We start from the raw sequence: 21,919 nt of genomic DNA, 5'->3' as shown, positions 1-21,919 counted from the left end.
TACCAGCCTGTACCACTCTGTACCACCCTGTACCACCATGTACCAGCCTGTACCGGCCTGTACCACCATGTACCAGCCTGTACCACCATGTACCAGCCTGTACTACTCTGTACCACCCTGTACCACACTGTACCAGCCTGTACCACCATGTACCAGCCTGTACCACACTGTACCATCATGTACCAGCCTGTACCACTCTGTACCACCCTGTACCACCATGTACCAGCCTGTACCACACTGTACCACCATGTACCAGCCTGTACCATACTGTACCAGCCTGTACCACACTGTACCAGCCTGTAACACACTGTACCAGCCTGTACCATCATGTACCAGCCTGTACCACACTGTACCAGCCTGTACCACACTGTACCAGCCTGTACCAGCCTGTACAACACTGTACCAGCCTGTAACACACTGTACCAGCCTGTACCACCATGTACCAGCCTGTACCACACTGAACCAGCCTGTACCACACTGTACCAGCCTGTACCACACTGTACCAGCCTGTACCACACTGTACCAGCCTGTACCACTATGTACCAGCCTGTACCACTCTGTACCAGCCTGTACCACCATGTACCAGCCTGTACCACACTGTACCAGCCTGTACCACCATGTACCAGCCTGTACCACTCTGTACCAGCCTGTACCACCCGGTACCACCATGTACCAGCCTGTACCACCCGGTACCACCATGTACCAGCCTGTACCACCCGGTACCACCATGTACCAGCCTGTACCACACTGTACCAGCCTGTACCAGCCTGTACCACACTGTACCAGCCTGTACCACACTGTACCAGCCTGTATCACACTGTACCACCCTGTACCACCCTGTACCAGCCTGTACCACCCTGTACCAGCCTGTACCTGACTGTACCACCCTGTACCACCCTGTACCAGCCTGTACCACCCTGTACCAGCCTGAACCACCCGGTACCAGCCTGTACCACCCTGTACCACCAATGTCAATACCGTCTGGAAGCTTCTCTTAGTCTGCAGGTGGTATGATACCATATGTTTTGGTTTTTAATGGAGTCCTGTGGTATTGTGCTTTCAAGGCCTACTTCAGGTGTCGGCAACCCTGTTCCTGGAGGCAACCGGACCAACTGAGCTAAAAGATTAGTTCAGTGATCGGCTAACTTCAACACAGCTGGTGTTCCAGGTGGGTTAAAACAATAATATGAAGCGCCTGCGGCCCTCCAGGACCTGGGATACCCTACACACCCTTCTCTCCTTCCCTCCACTTTTACCTCACCAATATCAATGCTTTATCCACCTCCCAGCCTTGTAATCTGCAGGTGGTATGGTATAAGTCTTAATATGTTGGTTTTGTTTCTAATGGAGTATTGTGGTATTGTTATTTCAAGGTATAACTGATTGCAAAGCTACATCTCTATGCCCTTTCTTCCTCCTGCAATACCTCAGCAATAACAACACTTAAACACAAGCCTTTTCTGCTGGATTGCAGGTGGTATACTTAATATCTGAATTCTTTAAAAATCCTACAATGTGATTTTCTGGATTAGATCTGTTGTGTTACATTGTACTGTATTAGATCTGTTGTGTTACATTGTACTGTATTATAGATATGTTGTGTTACATTGTACTGTATTAGATCTGTTGTGTTACATTGTACTGTATTAGATCTGTTGTGTTACATTGTACTGTATTAGATCTGTTGTGTTACATTGTACTGTATTATAGATCTGTTGTGTTACATTGTACTGTATTATAGATCTGTTGTGTTACATTGTACTGTATTATAGATCTATTGTGTTACATTGTACTGTATTATAGATCTGTTGTGTTACATTGTACTGTATTAGATCTGTTGTGTTACATTGTACTGTATTATAGATCTGTTGTGTTACATTGTATTGTATTATAGATCTGTTGTGTTACATTGTACTGTATTATAGATCTGTTGTGATACATGGTACTGTATTAGATCTGTTGTGTTACATTGTACTGTATTATAGATATGTTGTGTTACATTGTACTGTATTATAGATCTGTTGTGTTACATTGTACTGTATTAGATCTGTTGTGTTACATTGTACTGTATTATGGATCTGTTGTGATACATGGTACTGTATTAGATCTGTTGTGATACATGGTACTGTATTATAGATCTGTTGTGATACATGGTACTGTATTATGGATCTGTTGTGATACATGGTACTGTATTATAGATCTGTTGTGATACATGGTACTGTATTATAGATCTGTTGTGATACATGGTACTGTATTATAGATCTGTTGTGATACATGGTACTGTATTATAGATCTGTTGTGATACATGGTACTGTATTATAGATCTGTTGTGATACATGGTACTGTATTATGGATCTGTTGTGATACATGGTACTGTATTATAGATCTGTTGTGATACATGGTACTGTATTATGGATCTGTTGTGATACATTGTACTGTATTATAGATCTGTTGTGATACATTGTACTGTATTATGGATCTGTTGTGATACATTGTACTGTATTATAGATCTGTTGTGATATTAATGAAACGTGTTCTTCAGAACTCTGAATATTTCCCTTTAAATACCATTAATAGCTACAAGTTATTCATTTATATGTGTGAGTGTGCTTTGTGCGCATGTGCGTTCATGCGTGTGTGTATGTGTGTGTGTGTGTTGCACATTGTCTGTCTTTATCCATAGTAATGCATGTATAGAACATCTAGGCTTTTAGAATAGGAAGGACAGTGAGGATTCTGTAACGGCATTCGTCTTTTGAAGGAAGAGAGTCGGACCGAAATGCAGCGTGTTGGTTACTCATGACTTTAATGAATGAAAATGCGGTACATGAAATAACTGAAAGACGAAAACAACAAACGGAACGTGAACCTATTACAGCCTATCTGGTGAACACTACACAAAGACAGGAACAATCACCCACGAAATACAAAGCGAAACTATGGCTCCCTAAATACGGTTCCCAATCAGAGACAACGAGAATCACCTGACTCTGATTGAGAATCGCGTCAGGCAGCCAAGCCTATACAACACCCCTAATCAGCCGCGATCCCAAATACTACAAACCCCAATACGAAAAACAACATATAAACCCATGTCACACCCTGGCCTACCCAAACAAAACAAAAACACAAAATACAATGACCAAGGCGTGACAGATTCAGGTACGGTGAACATCAAGTAAGTAATACAGGATTCTACACAGGATTCTACTGAGGTAATACAAGATTCTACTGATGGAATACAGGATTCTATTGATGTAATACAGGATTCTACTGATGTAATACACAGGACTCTACTGAAGTAATACACAGGAATCTACTGAGGTAATACACAGGATTCTACTGTGGTAATACACATGATTCTGCTGATGTAATACACAGGATTCTGCTGATGTAATACACAGGACTCTACTGAAGTAATACACAGGAATCTACTGAGGTAATACACAGGATTCTACTGTGGTAATACACATGATTCTGCTGATGTAATACACAGGATTCTGCTGATGTAATACACAGGATTTTACTCATGTAATACACAGGATTCTACTGATGTAATACACAGGATTCAGCTGATTTAATACAAAGGATTTTACTAATGTAATACACAGGATTCTACTGATGTAATACACAGGATTTTACTAATGTAATACACATGATTCTACTGATGTAATACACAGGATTCTGCTGATGTAATACTCAGGATTTTACTAATGTAATACACATGATTCTACTGATGTAATACACAGGATTCTGCTGATGTAATACACATGATTTTACTGATGTAATACACAGGATTCTACTGATGTAATACACAGGATTTTACTAATGTAATACACATGATTCTACTGATGTAATACACAGGATTCTGCTGATGTAATACACATGATTTTACTAATGTAATACACAGGATTCTACTGATGTAATACACAGGATTTTACTAATGTAATACACATGATTCTACTGATGTAATACACAGGATTCTGCTGATGTAATACAAAGGATTTTACTAATGTAATACACAGGATTCTACAATGGATTCTACTGATGTAATACACAGGATTTACTAATGTAATACACAGGATTCTACAGATGTAATACACAGGATTCTACTCATGTAAATACACAGGATTCTTCTATTGTAAGCCCAGGATTCCAGTAATGTTGTGGCCACGATCCTAATTTCAAAAGCCTATTATATGTACTTCAGATGTCCAAACAAATCATCCATTCATGGTAATGACATGTTAATATGGGACTTTGGGCTGCGCATAAATCTGAAGAAGGGATTTGTCATTGTATTGTATATTACTTAATTGCCAGTACTTCTCCTCCTCCTTTTTATATGAGAATGTGAGAGGTATAGAAAATGAAATGAAAAGAAAAGAGCATATTTTTTCTATCCTACAGAAGTCATAGAAGTCATTTATTTTCCCCCTCTTTCCTTCCCCTCTGTGTTTTAAACTCCATTCCCCCTGAAGTGTTGGAAGTAGTTCCGGCAGCGATGGAGAGCAAAGTTGCAGTAGAGCAGAGCCTTTTGTATGAATTAATCCCCCAAAGGGTGATTTGGCCTGCTGGACTATTAAATACCTCTTTTAGTGTTTGTATTCATCCACAGCCCCTCAACGACACAATGCATATTCAATGGATGCTTCCCAAATGGCACCCTATTCTCTGCAGTGTGCACTACTTTTTTTGCACTACTTTTTTTTCAAAGAACTGCTGGGAAGTTTCTTTCTTGGGATTCTCTTGCTGTTCTTTTTTATACGTCTGGATTTCTCTCTCTGTCTCCCTATCCCTCTTTCTATCTTTCTCTCTCTCTGTCTCTCTCTCTGTCTCTCTCTCTGTCTCCCTATCCCTCTTTCTATCTTTCTCTCTCTCTGTCTCTCTCTCTGTCTCTCTCTCTGTCTCCATATCCCTCTTTCTATCTTGCTCTCTCTCTGTCTCTCTCTCTCCCTATCCCTCTTTCTATCTTGCTCTCTCTGTCTCTCTCTCTGTCTCTCTCTCTGTCTCCCTATCCCTCTTTCTATCTTGCTCTCTCTCTGTCTCTCTCTCTGTCTCTCTCTCTGTCTCCCTATCCCTCTTTCTATCTTGCTCTCTCTCTGTCTCTCTCTCTGTCTCTCTCTCTCTGTCTCCCTATCCATCTTTCTATCTCGCTCTCTCTTTGTCTCTCTCTCTCTGTCTCCCTATCCCTCTTTCTATCTCACCCCCCCTCCCTCCCTCCCTCCCTCCCTCCCTCCCTCCCTCCCTCCCTCCCTCCCTCCCTCCCTCCCTCCCTCCCTCCTCTCCCTCCACTCTAACTAAAGTGTTCCCTCTCCACATAACTAAAGTGTTATTATAGGGCCCTGTTGTTATCTACTCCACCTAACTAAAGTGTTATTATAGGGCCCTGTTGTTGTCTATGTGGTTCCACCTAACTAATGTGTTATTATAGGGCTTACCTAACTAAAGGTTATTATAGGGCCCTGTTGTTGTCTATGTGGTTCCACCCAACTAAAGTGTTATTATAGGGCCCTGTTGTTGTCCGTGGTTCCACCTAACTAAAGTGTTATTATAGGGCCCTGTTGTTATCTACGTGGTTCCACCTAACTAAAGTGTTATTATAGGGCCCTGTTGTTGTCTATGTGGTTCCACCTAACTAAAGTGTTATTATAGGGCCCTGTTGTTATCTATGTGGTTCCACCTAACTAATGTGTTATTATAGGGCCCTGTTGTTGTCCGTGGTTCCACCTAACTAAAGTGTTATTATAGGGCCCTGTTGTTGTCTATGTGGTTCCACCTAACTAATGTGTTATTATAGGGCCCTGTTGTTATCTACGTGGTTCCACCTAACTAAAGTGTTATCATAGGGCCCTGTTGTTGTCTATGTGGTTCCACCTAACTACTGTGTTATTAATAGGGCCCTGTTGTTATCTACGTGGTTCCACCTAACTAAAGTGTTATTATAGGGCCCTGTTGTTATCTACGTGGTTCCACCTAACTAAAGTGTTATTATAGGGCCCTGTTGTTGTTTAGTGTTATTATAGGGCCCTGTTGTTATCTACGTGGTTCCACCTAACTAAAGTGTTATTATAGGGCCCTGTTGTTATCTACGTGGTTCCACCTAACTAAAGTGTTATTATAGGGCCCTGTTGTTGTCTATGTGGTTCCACCTAACTAATGTGTTATTATAGGGCCCTGTTGTTATCTATGTGGTTCCACCTAACTAATGTGTTATTATAGGGCCCTGTTGTTGTCCGTGGTTCCACCTAACTAAAGTGTTATTATAGGGCCCTGTTGTAATCTACGTGGTTCCACCTAACTAAAGTGTTATTATAGGGCCCTGTTGTTATCTACGTGGTTCCACCTAACTAAAGTGTTATCATAGGGCCCTGTTGTTGTCTACGTGGTTCCACCTAACTACTGTGTTATTAATAGGGCCCTGTTGTTATCTACGTGGTTCCACCTAACTAAAGTGTTATTATAGGGCCCTGTTGTTATCTACGTGGTTCCACCTAACTAAAGTGTTATTATAGGGCCCTGTTGTTGTCTATGTGGTTCCACCTAACTAATGTGTTATTATAGGGCCCTGTTGTTATCTATGTGGTTCCACCTAACTAATGTGTTATTATAGAGCCCTGTTGTTGTCCGTGGTTCCACCTAACTAAAGTGTTATCATAGGGCCCTGTTGTTGTCTACGTGGTTCCACCTAACTACTGTGTTATTAATAGGGCCCTGTTGTTGCCTGTGGTTCAGTCTGTATGTCCTGTTAATTCAGTTTGTATGTTCTGTTAATCCAGTCTGTATGTTCTGTAAATCCAGTCTCCATGTCCTGTTAATCCATTCTCCATGTCCTGTTAATCCAGTCTGTATGTTCTGTTAATCCAGTCTGTATGTGTCACGCCTTGGTCATTGTATTTTGTGTTTTTGTTATATGTTTGGGTAGGCCAGGGTGTGACATGGGTTTATATGTTGTTTTTCGTATTGGGGTTTGTAGTATTTGGGATCGCGGCTAATTAGGGGTGTTGTATAGGCTTGGCTGCCTGAGGCGATTCTCAATCAGAGTCAGGTGCTTATCGTTGTCTCTGATTGGGAACCGTATTTAGGTAGCCTGAGTTCGCTTTGCATTTTGTGGGTGTTTGTTCCTGTCTCTGTGTTGTAGTCACCAGATAGGCTGTAATTAGTTTCACGTTCCGTTCTGTTGTTTTTGTATTTAGTTCAGTTATTTCATGTACCGCGATACTTTCATTAATGTCATGAGTACTTTCATTAATGTCATGAGTAACCAGTCTCCATATCCTGTTAATGCATTTCTGTTAATCCAGTCTTTCTTCAGTCTCCATCAATCCAGTCTCCATGTCCTGTTAATCCAGTTTGTATGTTCTGTTAATCCAGTCTGTATGTTCTGTAAATCCAGTCTCCATGTCCTGTTAATCCAGTCTCCATGTCCTGTTAATCCAGTTTGTATGTTCTGTTAATCCAGTCTGTATGTTCTGTAAATCCAGTCTCCATGTCCTGTTAATCCAGTCTCCATGTCCTGTTAATCCAGTCTGTATGTTCTGTTAATCCAGTCTTTCTGTCCAGTTAATCCAGTCTGTATGACATGTTAATCCAGTGTCTCTGTCCTGTTAATCCGGTCTCCCTGTTCTGTTAATCCAGTCTGTATGTCCTGCTAATCCAGACTGTATATTCTGTTAATCCAGTCTTTCTGTCCAGTTAATCCAGTCTCTCTGTTCTGTTAATCCAGTCTCTCTGTTTTGTTAATCCAGTCTCTCTGTCCTGTTAATCCAGTCTGTATATTCTGTTAATCCAGTCTCTCTGTCCTGTTAATCCAGCCTCTCTGTCCTGTTAATCCAGTCTGTATATTCTGTTAATCCAGTCTCTCTACACTGTGTATTATCCTTAACCCTGGTGCCTCTACGTGGTTTGAGCGCTGCAGTATAATGGTGATATTACTCAACTGTGTGACCCTGGGCATGTACCAACCATGTGAGAACATAGACTGCTCTTCAGACCGCTGTAAGGTACTACAGGTCAGTATCAATCAATCACACACACACACACACACACACACACACACACACACACACACACACACACACACACACACACACACACACACACACACACACACACACACACACACACACACACACACACACACACACACACACACACACACACACACACACACACTTATACTGTTTAACTATGCAACCCTGTGCAAGGACCTGCAAGGATCTGATGAGAATACAGAGACACACAGTGTGCATGTATGAACATGTGTGTGTGTGTGTGTGTGTGTGTGTGTGTGTGTGTGTGTGTGTGTGTGTGTGTGTGTGTGTGTGTGTGTGTGTGTGTGTGTGTGTGTGTGTGTGTGTGTGTGTGTGTGTGTGTGCAGCCAGGTCACCTGTGATGTAAGTCAGTATTTGACGTCCATCCATGTATGAGGACTTCGGGAGATGAGGTGGAAATTGTCCACTAGGGGCAACAGTGAGCACTGTTACCTTCCAGTAGGTTTTCAAGGATTTGGGCTTTGTGGATGGGGATGGCGGATGGGGGGATGGCGAATGGTGGATGGCGGATGGGGGATGGCGAATGGGGGATGGCGGATGGGGGATGGCGGATGGGGGATAGCGGATGGGGGGATGGCGACTGGGGGGATGGCGGATGGGGGGATGGCGGATGGGGGATGGCGGATGGGGGGATGGCGGATGGTGCATGGCGGATGGGGGGATGGCGAATGGGGGGGATGGAGGATGGGGGGATGGTGGATGGCGAATGGTAGATGGTGGATGGCGGATGGGGGGGGATGGTGAATGGGGATGGTGGATGGCGGATGGGGGATGGCGGATGGTGGATGGCGGATGGCGGATGGCGGATGGTGGGTGGTGGATGGGGGATGGTGGATGGCGAATGGTAGATGGTGGATGGCGGATGGTGGATGGCGGATGGGGGATGGTGAATGGTGGATGGTGGATGGTGGATGGTGGGATGGTGGATGGCGATGGCGGATGGTGGATGGCGGATGGGGGGATGGTGGATGGCGAATGGATGGTGGATGGCGGATGGTGGATGGCGAATGGTGGGGTGGATGGCGGATGGTGGGATGGCGGATGGGGGATGGCGGATGGCGGGGGGATGGCGGATGGGGGATGGCGGATGGTGGATGGCGGATGGTGGATGGCGGATGGGGGATGGCAGATGGTGGATGGCGGATGGTGGATGGGGATGGGGGGATGGCGAATGGGGATGGCAGATGGTGGATGGCGGATGGTGGATGGCGGATGGTGGATGGCGGATGGCGGATGGTGGATGGTGGATGGGGGATGGTGGATGGCGGATGGTGGATGGCGGATGGTGGATGGCGGATGGTGGATGGCGGGATGGTGGATGGCGAATGGTGGATGGCGGATGGTGGATGGCGGATGGGGGATGGCGGATGGTGGATGGCGGATGGTGGGATGGCGGATGGGGGATGGCGGGGGGGATGGCGGATGGGGGATGGCGGATGGGGGGATGGCGGATGGGGGATGGCGGATGGTGGATGGCGGATGGGGGGATGGCGGATGGGGGGATGGCGGATGGGGGATGGCGAATGGGGGATTGCGGATGGGGATGATGGCGGATGGGGGGATGGCGGATGGTGGATGGCGGATGGCGGATGGTGGATGGTGGATGGCGGATGGTGGATGGTGGATGGTGGATGGCGAATGGTGGATGGCGGATGGGGATGGCGAATGGTGGATGGCGAATGGTGGATGGCGGATGGTGGATGGCAGATGGGGGATGGCGGATGGTGGATGGGGGATGGTGGATGGCGGATGGCAAATGGTGGATGGTGGATGGCGGATGGTGGATGGCAGATGGGGGAATGGCGGATGGCGGATGGGGGGATGGCGGATGGGGGATGGCGGATGGTGTATGGCAGATGGGGGATGGTGGATGGTGGATGGGGGGATGGCGGATGGGGGGATGGCGAATGGGGGATGGCGGATGGTGGATGGCAGATGGGGGGATGGTGGATGGGGGGATGGAGGATGGGGGGATGGTGGATAGGGTGGATGGTGGATGGGGGATGGTGGATGGGGATGGCAGATGGGGGGATGGCGGATGGCGGATGGTGGATGGGGGATGGATGGTGGATGGCGGATGGGGGATGGTGGATGGGGGGATGGAGGATGGGGGGATGGTGGATAGGGGGATGGTGGATAGGGGGATGGTGGATGGGGGGATGGCAGATGGGGGGATGGTGGATGGCGGATGGGGGGATGGCGGATGGTGGATGGCGGATGGTGGATGGGGGATGGTGGATGGGGGGATGGCGGATGGCGGATGGCGGATGGCGGATGGTCGTAAGCCTCTGATCTTAAACTTTAAAGGCTGAATCCAGCAATGGAAAGTTGTTTCAGAGATTTTTTTTTTACCCTTTTACAGCAGTGTATAATTCAGGGTCACACAGAGTAGTCAAACACATCTACTTTGAAACAAAAGTATACACCTCACATATATGGTTATGGCCTTATAGATATAGAGCTGAAAAGGTTCAAATGTTGAGTTTGCATCCCAATATCACACTTTACATACACTATCGTTCAAAAGTTTGGGGTCACTTAGAAATGTCCTTGTTTTTTACAGATTTGTTTTGTCCATTAAAATAAGATCAAATTGATCAGAAATGTGGTGTAGACATTGTTAATGATGTAAATGACTATTGTAGCTGGAAACGGCAGATTTTTTGTGGACACTTCTACACCTGCATTGCTTGTTGTTTGGGGTTTTAGGCTGGGTTACTGTACAACACTTTGAGATATCAGCTGATGTACGAAGGGCGAGATAAATACATTTAATTTGATTTGACATTTCTATGTGACCCCAAACTTTTGAGCGATGGTGTACGTCACAGAAGGCTGATATATATCAAAACCAGATTTTTGCATTCTTTTCAAAGTAATGTTTGTTAATTATGGAATTGTGAAAAAATATTAATAACAGACCTCCCATGAGGCCACTATATCGTTTGATTGCAGGAAAGGGCTACACCTATCCCAAACCTTAACCCTTACCTTAAACATTCAGAATTAATGCCTAACCTTAACCCTTACCTTAAACCATTCAGAATTAATGCCTAACCTTAACCCTTACCTTAACCATTCAGACTTACCTTAAACATTCAGAATTAATGCCTAACCTTAACCCTTACCTTAAACATTCAGAGATAATGCCTAACCTTAAACATTCAGAGTTTAATTAATTAACCCTTACCTTAAACATTCAGAGTTACTGCCTAACCTTAACCCTTACCTTAACCATTCAGAGTTAATGCCTAACCTTAACCCTTACAGTAACCATTCAGACTTAATGCCTAACCTTAACCCTTACCTTAACCATTCAGACTTAATGCCTAACATTAACCCTTACAGTAACCATTCAGACTTAATGCCTAACCTTAACCCTTACAGTAACCATTCAGACTTAATGCCTAACCTTAACTCTTACCTTAACCATTCAGACTTAATGCCTAATCTTAACCCTTACCTTTACCATTCAGACTTAATGCCTAATCTTAACCCTTACCTTTACCATTCAGAGTTCAACATTGAAATGTGACATTTGAGAAACATGGATGAACATTACTTCTGACTTGAGAGCTGTTGATGTGTGTGTGTGTGTGTGTGTGTGTGTGTGTGTGTGTGTGTGTGTGTGTGTGTGTGTGTGTGTGTGTGTGTGTGTGTGTGTGTGTGTGTGTGTGTGTGTGTGTGTGTGTGTGTGTGTGTGTGTGTGTGTGTGTGTGTGTGTGTGTGTGTTTGTTTGTTTGTCTGAGAGCGTGTGCGTTGTCAGTCTTTTTCTATCTGAATCCTCAGAGATGAAAAAAGACAGTTGAAATTCTTTGAGCCCTTCTGTCAAATTTGAGGGAGGGAGAGCGGGAGGGAGGGAGGGATAGAAAGAGATACCCTGTGGAAATGTCAAGGAGGTATGACTTAGTTTGATCGTTGGTACTCGATCTTTACTGAGGGTCTCTCCTCGCTCGTTGCCTTCATTTCACAAAGGTCAAAGGTGACGATTGACAGAGTTGTCACTTGACTTAACTACAGGTCTATGATCAGATTGCCATATCCCATTCTAATCTTCATCATTAAGGTGGATATAAAATCTGAACCTCTGTCAGTGGACAGAGACTCCAGCTCTGTCAACTATACTGTGACCATACTAATGCTTTCAGCTCAGGACAACTAATAAATGGGTTGTATCATGCAGTTCAATTTCAAATCATGTTGCGTGCATTATTCAATTTGATACAATTACGAGCACTCTTTGAACCAAGTAATGATTCTGTAATCCCTGGAATAAACAGCAGACAACAAACAGAATGTTGGAGTGAATGAATTAAGCCCAACAATAACAACAACAACAACAACAATATTAATGTCAACAACAGAAGCAGAAGAGATTGGTTATGCCTTTATACAGTTTTAATTAGCTGCTTGATTAGGGACCGTGGTTCGATGTGTGTGTGTGTGTGTGTGTGTATACATGCGTGTGCGCGCGTGTGTATGTGTAAGCTTTTCGATGATTGCTGTTCAAACAAATAGTTTTTCATTAGTCGTTTACAGAAAGAAGGGAATGGAGGATGGAGAAGGGTGATATGGAGGGAGGGAAATCAGGTATTCTCAATAAGCTGATGATCCTTTCTTCCCTCCTACTTTCCCCCTCGTTTCCTTCCTTCACCCACTTCCTCTCCTTGCTCCTTCACTCCCTCCTTAATCCTTCTTTCCCTCCCCTCGCCCTCTCTCTCCTCTCTCCCCCCTCCTCTCTCTCTCTTGCTTTCTCTCTCTCCACCACCCCCTCCCTCTTTCACACCCCCTCTCCCTCCCTCAATCTTCAACCTCAATCTTCAATCCCTCTCCTCTCTCCCCCTCTCTCTCACCCTCTCTCTCCCCTCTCCTCCCTCTCTCTCCCTCCTCTCTCTCTCTCTCTCTCTCTCTCTCTCTCTCTCTCTCTCTCTCTCTCTCTCTCTCCCTCCCTCTCTCTCTCTCTCTCTCTCTCTCTCTCTCTCTCTCTCTCTCCTCTCCTCCCTCCCTCTCTCTCTCCCCCTCTTCTCTCCCTATCTCCTACCCCCTCCGTCCCTCTCTCTCTCCCCCTCTCTCTCATTCTCTCTCTCCCTCCCTCTCCGTCCCTCTCTCTCTCCCTCCCCTCTCTTCTCTCCCTATCTCCTACCCCCTCCCTCTCTCTCTCTCTCTCTCTCTCTCTCTCTCTCTCTCTCTCTCTCTCTCCTGCCCTCTCCCTCTCTCTCTCTCTCACTCCCCTCTCTCTCTCTCCCTCCCCTCTCCGTCCCTCTCTCTCTCCCTCCCCTCTCTTCTCTCCCTATCTCCTACCCCCTCCCTCTCTCTCTCTCTCTCTCTCTCTCTCTCTCTCTCTCTCTCTCTCTCTCTCTCTCTCTCTCCCCTCCCCTCCTCTCTCTCTCTCTCTCATTCCCCTCTCTCTCTCTCCCCCTCTCTCAGGCCTTCGATGTGTTCATCTATGTCTTCTTTGCGGTGGAAATGGTGGTGAAGATGATGGCCCTCGGAATCTTTGGCCATCGCTGTTACCTGGGTGACACGTGGAACCGTTTGGATTTCTTCATCGTCATGGCAGGGTAGGATTGTCTCTCTCTCTCTCTCTCTCTCTCTCTCTCTCTCTCTCTCTCTCTCTCTCTCTCTCTCTCTCTCTCTCTCTCTCTCTCTCACTTTTTTTTATCTCCCTCTCTCAATTCAACTCAAGAAGCTTTATTGTCTTGGGAAACATATGTTAAAATTGCCAAAGCAAGTGGAGTAGATAATATACAAAAGTAACAATTAAAATGAACAGTAAACATTACACATACAGAAGATTCAAAAGAATAAAGACATTACAAATGTCAAATGTCAAATGTCAAATTAGTTAAAGTGCAAAAGGGAAAATAAATAAGCATAAATATGGGTTGTATTTACAATGGTGTTTGCACACTGTGGAATTTCACGCAGTATATATGGGAGTTTATCAAAATTGGGAAATATGTGTCTCTAATATGGTCATGCATTTGGCAGGAGGTTAGGAAGTACAGCTCAGTTTCCACCTCATTTTGTGGGCAGTGTGCACATAGTCTGTCTTCTCTTGAGAGCCAGGTCTGACTACGGCGGCCTTTTTCAACAGCAAGGCTGTGCTCACTGAGTCTGTACATAGTCGAAGCTTTCCTTAAGTTTGGGTCAGTCACAGTGGTCAGGTATTCTGCCACTATGTTCTCTTTGTTTAAGGCCAAATCTCTCTCTATCTTTCTGTGACAATATATCTCTCTCTCCTCCCCCTCATCTCTCTCTCTCTCTCTTTCTGTGACAATATCTCTCTTTCTCCTTCCCCCTCACTCTCTCTATCTTTCTGTCACAATATCTCTCTCTCCTTCCCCTCATCTCTCTTTCTGTCACAATATCTCTCTCTCCTTCCCCCTCATCTCTCTCTCTAACTTTCTGTCACAATATCTCTCTCTCTCCTTCCCCCTCATCTCTCTCTCTCTCTCTTTCTGTGATAATATCTCTCTTTCTCCTTCCCCCTCTCTCTCTCTATCTTTCTGTCACAATATCTCTCTCTCCTTCCCCCTCATCTCTCTCTCTCTTTCTGTGATAATATCTCTCTTTCTCCTTCCCCCTCATCTCTCTCTCTATCTTTCTGTCACAATATCTCTCTCTCTCCTTCCCCCTCATCTCTCTCTCTCTCTCTTTCTGTGACAATATCTCTCTTTCTCCTTCCCCCTCATCTCTCTCTCTATCTTTCTGTGACAATATCTCTCTCTCTCCTTCCCCTCATCTCTCTCTCTCTCTCTTCTTTCTGTCACAATATCTCTCTTCTCCTTCCCCCTCATCTCTCTCTCTATCTTTCTGTCACAATATCTCTCTCTCCTCCCCCCTCATCTCTCTCTCTATCTTTCTGTGACAATATCTCTCTTTCTCCTTCCCTCATCTCTCTCTCTATCTTTCTGTCACAATATCTCTCTCTCCTTCCCCCTCATCTCTCTCTCTATCTTTCTGTCACAATATCTCTCTCTCTCCTCCCCCCTCATCTCTCTCTCTATCTTTCTGTCACAATATCTCTCTCTCCTCCCCCTCATCTCTCTCTCTCTATCTTTCTGTGACAATATCTCTCTCTCCCCCTCATCTTCCCCTCATCTCTCTCCCTCTATCTTTCTGTCACAGTATCTCTCTCTCTCCTTCCCCCTCATCTCTCTCTCTATCTTTCTGTCACAATATCTCTCTCTCTCCTCCCCCTCATCTCTCTCTCTCTCTCTCTCTCTCTCTCTCTCTGTCTCTCTCTCTCTCTCTCTCTCTCTCTCTCTCTCTCTCTCTCTCTGTCTCTCTCTCTCTCCTCTCCTCTCTCTCATCTCTCTATCTTTCTGTCACAATATCTCTCTCCTTCCCCCTCATCTTTATCTTTCTGTCACAATATCTCTCTCTCCTTCCCCCTCATCTCTCTCTCTATCTTTCTGTCACAATATCTCTCTCTCCTCCCCCCTCATCTCCCTCTCTATCTTTCTGTGACAATATCTCTCTCTCTCCATCTTTCTCTCTCTCTATCTTTCTGTGACAATATCTATCTCTCTCCTCCCCCCTCATCCTCTCTCATCTCTCTCTTCCTCCTCATCTTTCTCTATCTTTCTGTCACAGTAAATCTCTCTCCTTCCCCCTCATCTCTCTCATCTCTCTCTCTCTCTCTCTCTCTCTCTCTCTCTCTCTCTCTCTCTCTCTCTCTCTCTCTCTCTTCTCTCTCTCTCCCTCCCTCATCTCTTTCTATCTTTCTGTCACAATATCTCTCTTTCCTTCCCCCTCATCTCTCTCTCTATCTTTCTGTGACAATATATCTCTCTCATTCCCCCTCATCCCTCTCTCTCTATCTTTCTGTCATCTCTCTCTTCCCCCTCATCTCTCTCTCTATCTTTCTGTGACAATATATCTCTCTTCCCCTCATCTCTCTCTCTCTCTCTCTCTCTCTCTCTCTCTCTCTCTCTCTCTCTCTCTCTCTCTCTCTCTCTCTCTCTTTCTGTCACAATATCTCTCTCTCCCCCCCCCCTCATCTCTCTCTCTCTATCTTTCTGTCACAATATCTCTCTCCTTCCCCCTCATCCCCTCATCTTTCTGTCACAATATCTCTCTCCCTCCCCCTCATCTTTCTGTGACAATATCTCTCTCTCCTCCCCCTCATCTCTCTCTCTTTCTTTCTGTGACAATATCTCTCTCTCCTCCCCCTCATCTCTCTCTCTCTTCTTTCTGTGACAATATCTCTCTCTCCCCCCTCTCTCTCTCTCTCTATCTTTCTGTGACAATATCTCTCTCTCTCCTCCCCCCATCTCTCTCTCTCTCTATCTTTCTGTGACAATATCTCTCTCTCCTCCCCACTCATCTCCCTCTCTCTATCTTTCTGTGACAATATCTCTCTCTTTCCTCCCCCTGTCTCTCTCTGTATTTATTTCTCTCTATCCATCCGTATCTTATTTTGAACACCTGCTAAGTCCAGATGTCTTAGTGGTGGATGGCTTGTTCAGTATGAACTTTTGAAGTTGCAAAACTTTATTCTGTAACTGTATAGTGCAGAGGTTGTCAATTCAAGTCTCTAACTGCTGCTTGCATTTTCTCCCTGGTTTGTTAGCTGATTGATTTCATGTCTCCGATTGTAGACCTCAATGTCCCCCACCCCCCTTGCTATATTCAGAAGCAAACAGCATTGAATGGTGCCAAACGAGATATGGATTGCAATGCTGGAGTATATATCAACAGTCCAATGGTGATTTAAATACAGACGGTGCAGGCTTGGCAGTGGGTACCCACAGTGTGATGTATCACTGCAGTAAACACACTGGGTTCCAACGGGTTGTTCCCAGGACTCTAACTGTTGTAAATCTCCCCCCAGTGGAAAAACACCATTACAGTCTTATTAGTTTCTGGCCCAGGCCCAGGACTCTAACTGTTGTAAATTCCCCCAGTGGCAAAACACCATTACAGTCCTATTAGTTTCTGGCACAGGCCCAGGACTCTAACTGTTGTAAATCCCTCCAGTGGAAAAACACCATCACAGTCCTATTAGTTTCTGGCCCAGGCCCAGGACTCTAACTGTTGTAAATCCCCCCAGTGGAAAAACACCATTACAGTCCTATTAGTTTCTGGCCCAGGCCCAGGACTCTAACTGTTGTAAACCCCCCCCCCCCAGTGGAAAAACACCATTACAGTCCTATTAGTTTCTGGCCCAGGCCCAGGACTCTAACTGTTGTAAATCCCCCCAGTGGAAAAACACCATTACAGTCCTATTAGTTTCTGGCCCAGGCCCAGGACTCTAACTGTTGTAAATCCCCCCCCCCCCAGTGGAAAAACACCATTACAGTCCTATTAGTTTCTGTCCCAGGCCCAGGACTCTAACTGTTGTAAATTCCCCCAGTGGAAAAACACCATTACAGTCCTATTAGTTTCTGGCCCAGGCCCAGGACTCTAACTGTTGTAAATCCCTCCAGTGGAAAAATACCTTATTGTCTCAAGGAGAAGTCTCCAATAACAAACTCCATCTCCTTCCCCTCTCCCCTCTCTCCTCCATCTCTCTTCCCCTCTCCCCTCTCTCCTCCATCTCTCTTCCCCCTCTCCCCTCTCTCCTCCATCTCTCTTCCCCCTCTCCCCTCTCTCCTCCATCTCTCTTCCCCCTCTCCCCTCTCTACTCCATCTCTCTTCCCCTCTCCCCTCTCTCCTCCATCTCTCTTCACCCTCTCCCCTCTCTCCTCCATCTCTCTTCCCCCTCTCCCCTCTCCCTCTCTACTCCAACTCTCTTCCCCTCTCCCCTCTCTCCTCCATCTCTCTTCCCCTCTCCCCTCTCTTCTCCATCTCTCTTCCCCCTCTCCCCTCTCTCCTCCATCTCTCTTCCATCTCTCTCCCTCTCTCCTCCATCTCTCTTCCCCCTCTCCCCTCTCTCCTCCATCTCTCTTCCCCCTCTCCCCTCTCTCCTCCATCTCTCTTCCCCCTCTCCCCTCTCTCCTCCATCTCTCTTCCCCCTCTCCCCTCTCCCCTCTCTCTACTCCATCTCTCTTCCCCTCTCCCCTCTCTCCTCCATCTCTCTTCACCCTCTCCCCTCTCTCCTCCATCTCTCTTCCCCCTCTCCCCTCTCCCCATCTCTACTCCAACTCTCTTCCCCTCTCCCCTCTCTCCTCCATCTCTCTTCCCCTCTCCCCTCTCTTCTCCATCTCTCTTCCCCTCTCCCCTCTCTCCTCCATCTCTCTTCCATCTCTCTTCCCTCTCTCCTCCATCTCTCTTCCCCCTCTCCCCTCTCCCTCCATCTCTCTTCCCCTCTCCCCTCTCTCCTCCATCTCCCTTCCCCCTCTCCCTCTCTCCTCCATCTCTCTTCCCCCTCCCCCCTCTCCTCCATCTCTCTTCCCCTCTCCCCTCTCCCCTCTCTACTCCATCTCTCTTCCCCTCTCCCCTCTCTCCTCCATCTCTCTTCCCCCTCTCCACTCTCTCCTCCATCTCTCTTCCCCCTCTCTACTCCATCTCTCTTCCCCTCTCCCTCTCCCTCTCTACTCCAACTCTCTTCCCTCTCCCCTCTCTCCTCCATCTCTCTTCCCCTCTCCCCTCTCTCCTCCATCTCTCTTCCATCTCTCTCCCTCTCTCCTCCATCTCTCTTCCCCCTCTCCCCTCTCTCCTCCATCTCTCTTCCCCCTCTCTACTCCATCTCTCTTCCCCTCTCCCTCTCTCCTCCATCTCTCTTCCCCCTCTCCCCCCTCTCTTCTCCATCTCTCTTCCCCCTCTCCCCTCTCTCCTCTATCTCTCTTCCCCCTCTCCCCTCTCTCCTCCATCTCTCTTCCCCCTCTCCCCTCTCTCCTCCATCTCTCTTCCCCCTCCCTCTCTCTCCCTCATCTCCCTTCCCCCTCTCCCCTCTCTCCTCCATCTCTCTTCCCCCTCTCCCCTCTCTCCTCCATCTCTCTTCCCCCTCTCCCTCTCCCCTCTCTCCTCCATCTCTCTTCCCCTCTCCCCTCTCTCCTCTATCTCTCTTCCCCTCTCCCCTCTCTCCTCCATCTCTCTTACCCCTCTCCCCTCTCTCCTCCATCTCTCTTCCCCCTCTCCCCTCTCTCCTCCATCTCTCTTCCCCTCTCCCCTCTCTCCTCATCTCCCTTCCCCCTCTCCCCTCTCTCCTCCATCTCTCTTCCCCCTCTCCCCTCTCTCCTCCATCTCTCTTCCCCCTCTCCCCTCTCCCCTCACTACTCCATCTCTCTTCCCCCTCTCCCCTCTCTCCTCCATCTCTCTTCCCCCTCCCCCTCTCTTCTCCATCTCTCTTCCCCCTCTCCGCTCTCCCCTCCATCTCTCTTCCCCCTCTCCCCTCTCTCCTCCATCTCTCTTCCCCCTCTCCCCTCTCTCCTCCATCTCTCTTCCCCCTCTCCCCTCTCTACTCCATCTCTCTTCCCCCTCTCCCTCTCTCCTCCATCTCTCTTCCCCGCTCCCCTCTGTACTCCATCTCTCTTCCCCTCTCCCCTCTCTCCTCCATCTCTCTTCCCCCTCTCCCCTCTCTACTCCATCTCTCTTCCTCCTCTTCCCTCTCTCCATCCATCTCTCTTCCCCCTCTCCCCTCCTCTATCTCCCTTCCCCCTCTCCCCTCTCTACTCCATCTCTCTTCCCCCTCTCCCCTCTCTACTCCATCTCTCTTCCCCCTCTCCCCTCTCTCCTCCATCTCTCTTCCCCCTCTCCCCTCTCTCCTCCATCTCTCTTCCCCCTCTCCCTCTCTACTCCATCTCTCTTCCATCTCTCTCCCCTCTCTCCTCCATCTCTCTTCCCCTCTCCCCTCTCTCCTCCATCTCTCTTCCATCTCTCTTCCCTCTCTCCTCCATCTCTTCCCCCTCTCCCCTCTCTACTCCATCTCTCTTCCATCTCTCTTCCATCTCTCCCTCATCTCTCTTCCCCCTCTCCCCTCTCTCTCCATCTCTCTTCCCCCTCTCCCCTCTCTACTCCATCTCTCTTCCCTCTCTACTCCATCTCTCTTCCCTCTCTCCTCCATCTCTCTTCCCCTCTCCCTCTCTACTCCATCTCTCTTCCATCTCTCTTCCCTCTCTCCCTCATCTCTCTTCCCCCTCTCCCCTCTCTACTCCATCTCTCTTCCCTCTCTCCTCCATCTCTCTTCCCTCTCTCCTCCATCTCTCTTCCCTCTCCCTCCATCTCTCTTCCCCCTCTCCCCTCTCTCTTTCCTGTTCACTCTTAATCTTTCTTCAACATTGTTTACATAAGCGGATAGCAGATGGATGGACCCGTTTCTATGTCTCAGTGGCAAGTCTATAGTCAGTGTGTGCACAAGTGAAGTGCCTTCCCAACCATGGCGGTGTGTCCCTCATCCTCCCCTGCAATAGTGTGACTGCCACACACAGCGAGGCACGGCAGGGAGGAGGGGGTTACCCCCCCAAACACACACTCACATGCGCTGCAGAAAACAAGCAGAAGGAGTGCATTACAAGAAAACAAGCAGAAGGAGTGCATTACAAGAAAACAAGCAGAAGGAGTGCATTACAAGAAAACAAGCAGAAGGAGTGCATTACAAGAAAACAAGCAGAATGAGTGCATTACAAGAAAACAAGCAGAAGGAGTCCCTCCCCTCTCTCTTTTTCCTGCATTACAAGAAAACAAGCAGAAGGAGAGCATTACAAGAAAACAAGCAGAAGGAGAGTATTACAAGAAAACAAACAGAAGGAGTGCATTACAAGAAAACAAGCAGAAGGAGTGCATTACAAGAAAACAAGCAGAAGGAGAGCATTACAAGAAAACAAGCAGAAGGAGTGCATTACAAGAAAACAAGCAGAAGGAGTGCATTACAAGAAAACAAGCAGAAGGAGTGCATTACAAGAAAACAAGCAGAAGGAGTGCATTACAAGAAAACAAGCAGAAGGAGTGCATTACAAGAAAACAAGCAGAAGGAGTGCATTACAAGAAAACAAGCAGAAGGAGTGCATTACAAGAAAACAAGCAGAAGGAGTGCATTACAAGAAAACAAGCAGAATGAGTGCATTACAAGAAAACAAGCAGAAGGAGTGCATTACAAGAAAACAAGCAGAAGGAGTGCATTACAAGAAAACAAGCAAAGCATTACAAGAAAACAAGCAGAAGGAGTGCATTACAAGAAAACAAGCAGAAGGAGTGCATTACAAGAAAACAAGCAGAAGGAGTGCATTACAAGAAAACAAGCAGAAGGAGTGCATTACAAGAAAACAAGCAGAAGGAGTGCATTACAAGAAAACAAGCAGAAGGAGTGCATTACAAGAAAACAAGCAGAAGGAGTGCAGAAAACAAGCAGAAGGAGTGCATTACAAGAAAACAAGCAGAAGGAGAGCATTACAAGAAAACAAGCAGAAGGAGTGCATTACAAGCAAGAGAAGTGCATTACAAGAAAACAAGCAGAAGGAGTGCATTACAAGAAAACAAGCAGAAGGAGTGCATTACAAGAAAACAAGCAGAATGAGTGCATTACAAGAAAACAAGCAGAAGGAGTGCATTACAAGAAAACAAGCAGAAGGAGTGCATTACAAGAAAACAAGCAGAAGGAGTGCATTACAAGAAAACAAGCAGAATGAGTGCATTACAAGAAAACAAGCAGAAGGAGTGCATTACAAGAAAACAAGCAGAAGGAGTGCATTACAAGAAAACAAGCAGAAGGAGTGCATTACAAGAAAACAAGCAGAAGGAGAGCATTACAAGAAAACAAGCAGAAGGAGTGCATTACAAGAAAACAAGCAGAAGGAGTGCATTACAAGAAAACAAGCAGAAGGAGTGCATTACAAGAAAACAAGCAGAAGGAGTGCATTTACAAGAAAACAAGCAGAAGGAGTGCATTACAAGAAAACAAGCAGAAGGAGTGCATTACAAGAAAACAAGAGAAGGAGAGCATTACAAGAAAACAAGCAGAAGGAGAGCATTACAAGAAA

General features: G+C 46.5%; 1 pseudogene; it reads left to right on the top strand.

Moving 5' to 3' along the window:
* The first annotated feature begins 7,858 nt into the window (after positions 1 to 7,858).
* LOC124017098 overlaps positions 7,859 to 21,919 on the top strand; it is a 101,059-nt pseudogene continuing 86,998 nt past the window's right edge.

The sequence above is a fragment of the Oncorhynchus gorbuscha genome, unplaced genomic scaffold, assembly GCF_021184085.1.
Source record: "Oncorhynchus gorbuscha isolate QuinsamMale2020 ecotype Even-year unplaced genomic scaffold, OgorEven_v1.0 Un_scaffold_1512, whole genome shotgun sequence".
Taxonomy (NCBI): Eukaryota; Metazoa; Chordata; class Actinopteri; order Salmoniformes; family Salmonidae; genus Oncorhynchus; species Oncorhynchus gorbuscha.
This window is presented reverse-complemented; position numbering and strand designations above follow the sequence as displayed.